Raw genomic sequence first — 6,180 nt, forward strand, 5'->3', positions numbered from 1 at the left:
CATATTGTGTCATCAGGTCTCCGCAAATTAGTAACTTCCTGTCTGGTGGGAACTGCTCCCTGACTCTAGCTAATCCTATATTGGTGTGAAAACCGGCCAATCTACAAGGTCACGTAGTTTTGGTAAAGCAAGCGGTGTTTGGTTTAGCAGAAGGCTGTGATCTTGCCGCATACAAAAGCATAAGTCTGGATTTAAGCTGAGATATTGTTTGCAGTCAGTGTAACCAAAATCAATTTGATCATTTGCAGTCAAGTGCAACAATCAACAGCTAACAGGCTCAGTGTCCCATTCAGCTCGTATGGTGCCGGCTTAATGATAAAGGTCTTCTGTTTATTGGAGGATACTGTAAAGAGTAACTCAGAAAATAGAAACTAATGCAGGAGAAAAGGACTTAAATTGTTCATAAATTCCATTTATGGTAGGATGCTTTGTTGGAACAAATTATCCCAGTATGGATTAGAAGCTTCCTAAAAGACCTGGCTACGTTCCTGAAACTTTGCAAATAATAAAATAAAATAAAGCTGACTCAATGGGTACTATACCTATGAAAGAATATGTTTCTATTATCTAGTAGAAATGTCTTGTATTAAAACAAAACAAGCTCCTAATCATTGTTTTGGCCTATAAATTAAAGGAAGATTCAAGAAGCCACTCAACAACAGCAGCCTTGTATTAATAGGTTAAGGCGTACATAGTTCAGACGAATGTGCAAGAAGGCAAGATATGTTATTGCAGATATAGTGGTCTGGAGGAGCATTCCCAGAAGATCCTGACTGTCATTTAGTTCTAATGCTTTAGTGTTTTGCATTAATTTTAATATGCGACATCTTAGCCAATGGCGTGGCTGCTGGAAGTTCTAGAACTTCAGCCATAGCAGGTATTGGACAGATTCTGAATACAATATGGAGAGAGATGTTGCTCATCCTATGCTAGAGGGAATCCTTTTAGCTTTACAAACTTGGTGTGTTAGAGCTAGAATGAAGTTATCATCATTCTGCTATTTTTAATTCTTGTGTGTGACTGTTATGAGACCTTAGTAGACTATGATTTATCCCCTTAAATTTATTGGGGACTGTACGTGACCCTGGGGGGGGGGGGGGGGGGTGTGTGTGTATATATGTGTGTGATATATATATATATATATATAAAAATTCTTAGATCGCTTTCCTACCATTGGCGGACACTGCGAGACATTGGGGGGTATAGTAGTGGGACTAGGAGTTTAGGCACTCATCAACTTCTCTGGTCCGCACAGGGCCGGATTAGGGGAATGGAGGCCCCTGGGCTAAGGGGGCCTCCATTCCCCCGTGAGGGGCCCCCCCCCCCCGTGATCCGAGCTGCCTGTGCCCCCCACCCGGCACTTACCTCCTTCTCCAGCGCGCTGTACGCTCTTTACTGAGGAGATCTCGTGAGAGTGAGACTCACGAGATCTCCTCAGTAAGGAGACTACAGCGTGCCAGAGAAGGACCGCAGTGAAAGTGCTCAGCAGCACTGATCGCGCCGGGGGCGCCCCCGACCGATCAATACTGCTGCTGAGCACTTTCAAGGGCCCCCTGGATGCCATAGGCCCCTGGGCTGTAGCCCAGTTAGCCCTATGGTTAATCCGGCCCTGGGTCCGCACTCTCCTCCCCTACTATGCCTCTTCTCTCCTGTGGATACCTCAGGTTTTTTTTTTGCAAGTGCCTTAGGAGATGGGTCACTAACCAGGCTGCACGGCATGCGAGGCTCAAATCCAAGAGCGACGCACTCCAGCGCAGGGGGCAGCAGTCATGGAAGAACCGGCTTGGGCTAAGTCACCAACAGCCATGGCGGAGCACACCTGGGCGATGATGCGATCCGTGAAGTTTCTGTTTCACACACTTCTACACATTCACTAGCGGATGCAGGCACATCGTCACAATCAGCTCAGGTAGAGGAACACCTGCTTACAGCTTCACACAGGACCAAGATAATCATCTCTGAAGCATCTCAGGGCTGTGGTCATGATTCTGAACATTCCTCAGAAGAGGAAGGTGAGGTAGACTTTGATCTGCAGGAGGATGACTCGCTCAGTTCAGCAGATTCTTCCCCCCCGTCCAGAATGTAGATAACCTAATTCTGGGTATCAGACATTCCTTAGGTTTTGCTGAACCCGAACCCACGGCCCCTTCAGGGTTCTCCCTGTTTAAGAAGACTAAAGCGCAAGTAGCTGCTTTTCCACCATCTCCTCAGATGATGGAGATGGTATCTGACGCATGGCAGAGGCCAAATAAACAGTTTATGATGCCGGGTAAACTTAAATCTTTTTACCCGCTTCCGCCAGAAGACTCCATTAAATGGGATGTTTCCCCCCCGTGGCACGTTTGTCTTCCTCTTCACCTATTCTTACTCATCAGTGCGATCCCTTAGTGAAACCCGCTCCTAAGTGCGAACAGGCCCTCTATTCAGCTTATGTTGCGGCAGGCATTATGTTTAGACCCACTACGGCGGTTTCCTGGGCTAACACGGCTTCACAGCATTGGGCTGGACTGCTGGTTAAGGGTATTCAAGACGACGCCCCACGCGCTGGAATTCTTTCCTTGGCACCTCAGATTATGTAAGACAGCCATCTCACTTGAAAAATGGTATTCCTCTTGGCTATGTCGTCAGCTCGTAGAGTGTCTGAATTAGCAGTGCTCTGCTACACTTCTCCTTTCCTGATTTTCCATGAGGATAGAGCGGTTCTTCGCACCAAACCCTCCTTTGTTCTGAAGGTTGTGTCAAGGTTCCACTTAAATCCGTCTTCCGCCTTCTGCTTCGTCTTCTTCCTTCTCTTCAAATGACGAGTTACTGTTGCTGGATGTGGTTCGTGCTCTTCGGTGTTGTGTTGATTGTACGACCTCTGTCCATAAGACCAACGATCTTTTTGATCTTTACGATGCGCAGAAGCGAAGTTGGCTGGCTTCCAAACAGTCACTTGCCCACTGGATCACTTCCACTATTAGACTGGCTTATGCTCGAGCATATCTGCCTGTCCCGGTATCGTTGAAGGCTCACTCTACCAGAGCGGTTGGCGCTTCTTGGGCAGCGTTTCATGGGGCTTCGGCGGAGCAGCTATACGGTCAAATGTCCATACATTCTCTAAATTCTACAGGATGCAGGGCTTTGTATCTTCTGATGCAAGCTTTGGGTGCAGGGTATTGCGTGCAACCGTTTGAGCATTCCTCCCTTAGAGGCAGCTTTGGTATGTCCCTAATGTCTCGCAGTGTCCCACAATGGTAGGAAAGAGAAAAGATTTTTACTCGCCATAATATCAATTTCTCTTCATTGGGGGACAATGCGCACCCTCCCTTGCTCTGTAAATAGTTCTGTTGTGTGAATTTTATGCATATATTCTTTGCCCCATAGGGCTCCCCTTCCTCATACGCTTGGTTAGTCAAAACTGAGGTATCCACAGGAGAGGAGGGGCATAGTAGGGGAGGAGAGTGAAGATCAAAGAAGTTGATAAGTGCCTAAACTCCTAGTCCCACCTACTATACCCAATGTCTCGCAGTGTCCCCCAATGGACTAAGAGAAACTGATTTTACAGTGAGTAAAAATCTTCATACAATAGAGATATATAATACATATATATATCTATATCTGTGGCTTTAAAATATTATACATAGTAACATAGTTGAGGAGGTTGAAAAGAAAAAAACCAAAACACCAGTCCATCGAGTTCAACCTATTTTGGATTTTCTGCAATCCCTCTTTTTTATATTTTAAGGTAATCCAGATGAAGCAACCACCAATCTGTTTCAATCAAGCAATTGAAAAAAAGAATTTTAAAAAATCCCTACTGACTAAATTTTGCAGTCTTATTTCTCCTGGATCCACTACTATCCTTCATTTTAATTAACTGTTGCAACCTTGGATACCCTTTTCCGCTAAAAATTGGTCTAATCCTTTCTTCAACGTATCAGTTGAATCTGCCATCACAACCTCCCCTGGCAGTGAATTCCATATCTTGACTGCCCTTACTGTAAAGAACCCCTTCCTTTGCTGGTTGTGAAACGTCCTATCCTCTAAACTTAGGGAGTGACCGCGTGTCCTGAGTCCTTGGGGTAAAAACTTCCAATTAAAGTTCTCTCTCTATTCTCTCAATGTATTTGTACATAGTAATCAAATAGGTTATTGTATGGTGTTTGGTTTACCTGTATTATAGGCATTTGAGAGGATTTGGGTGATCAACCTGACACCTGTGTTAAAAGTCTATGTGGTTGAAGAATTGGTCAAGGACCTCTACAAACCATTCTTCTATTAGAAAGGAACTGTTAAATATAGTACTTTCAACATTTATTCTTCCTTCTTTCCATGGTAGAATCAGACTGCAGTACACTCCTGACAATTGCTGGAGCAGGTAGGATCTGTTTGCATTTGACATATACAGGAATTGACTATAATTAGGTGCTGGTATTTATAGTTTGTATGTTCATTTAATTATAAGACTGGAGAGATCCTGGATTCCTCATCATCATCATCATCATCATCATTTATATAGCGCCACTAATTCCACAGCGCTGTACAGAGAACTCACTCACATCAGTCCCTGCCCCATTGGAGCTTACAGTCTAAATTCCCTAATACACACACACACAGACAGACAGATTCCTGCCCTGAATACAATGCCAGGTTAGTCTTACTTCAATGTAAGGTTTCAGTTTTGTTTTCTGAATTCAGAGTATCTTCTGGAAGGGTATAGTATGGGTGCTGGAGGGCAGTACTGCATGCCCACACCACATACTGCTTGTTATTCTACATGCTATACAAAAGTCTGATTAACAGTTACTCTCTCCCTCTCCATTCTAGGGATGTTTTTTTTTAAATGCTAAAATCACATACTTTTGGCTCTTTTTTTTTTTTTGTTCCAACGTTATTATTAACCTCAATAACATTAATTTCCAGTCAATATTTGTCAAGTGACAAGAACACTGCTACCCCTCCTGTTTCTGTGTGAGCAATGACACTGGAGAGTGACAAGAACACTGCTACCCCTCCTGTTTCTGTGCGAGCAATGACACTGGAGAGTGACAAGAACACTGCTACCCCTCCTGTTTCTGTGCGAGCAATGACACTGGAGAGTGACAAGAACACTGCTACCCTTCCTGTTTCTGTGCGAGCAATGACACTGGAGAGTGACAAGAACACTGCTACCCCTCGTTTCTGTGTGAGCAATGACACTGGAGAGTGACAAGAACACTCCTACCCCTCCTGTTTCTGTGTGAGCAATGACACTGGAGAGTGACAAGAACACTCCTACCCCTCCTGTTTCTGTGTGAGCAATGACACTGGAGAGTGACAAGAACACTGCTACCCCTCCTGTTTCTGTGTGAGCAATGACACTGGAGAGTGACAAGAACACTGCTACCCCTCCTGTTTCTGTGTGAGCAATGACACTGGAGAGTGACAAGAACACTGCTACCCCTCCTGTTTCTGTGTGAGCAATGACACTGGAGAGTGACAAGAACACTCCTACCCCTCCTGTTTCTGTGTGAGTAATGACACTGGAGAGTGACAAGAATACTGCTACCTCTCTGAATTGGCAATGTTCGGGGGGGGGGTGTTCGGTTTTCGGAAAACTGAGCATCTCTAGTTCACAGCTGTACTCATTACACCGAGGTGCGTTTAGCCACATTTTAAGGTAGCTAGAACGTACCTTAAGGTATGGTAGATTATTCCTTATGAAAATAAGCTAGTCAGTATGCACCTTTGTTCAATGTTTACACAATGAATGCAGAAAAATATTCCATGCTGTATTTTCTTGAGTTCAACATTCACCCCCTGTGTGCTGTGAACTTTAAGTTTTTGCTCCCCATACTGCTCTTGCTGTACTACCCGCCCCCCCCCCCCCCCCTTCAATAAAACTGTAGTTAAAATTAATAAATGAAAGAACTCATCTCTGCCTCTGTCTCCTATACCATCCATATGTAGGGACTGTCCATTATAATATAGGGCTTAATGACACATCTACAGAGATTACTGAATGCTCGCGCTCCAATGTGACTGGAACAGCGCACAGCTCAGACAGGCCGTGTATTGGAGACCAAGGAGAGCCTCTATTGGCTCTGGGATTTCTGCTGGAGGGTATAGAGACTCAGCGGTTTATAGACGTAATAAGTTAGTTACACGTGGTTCTTTGTTGCTGCCACCAATGATAAAACGGCATTTTAAATTACCAAT

This window comes from Mixophyes fleayi, chromosome 6 (assembly GCF_038048845.1).
Source record: "Mixophyes fleayi isolate aMixFle1 chromosome 6, aMixFle1.hap1, whole genome shotgun sequence".
In the NCBI taxonomy this organism is placed as follows: domain Eukaryota; kingdom Metazoa; phylum Chordata; class Amphibia; order Anura; family Limnodynastidae; genus Mixophyes; species Mixophyes fleayi.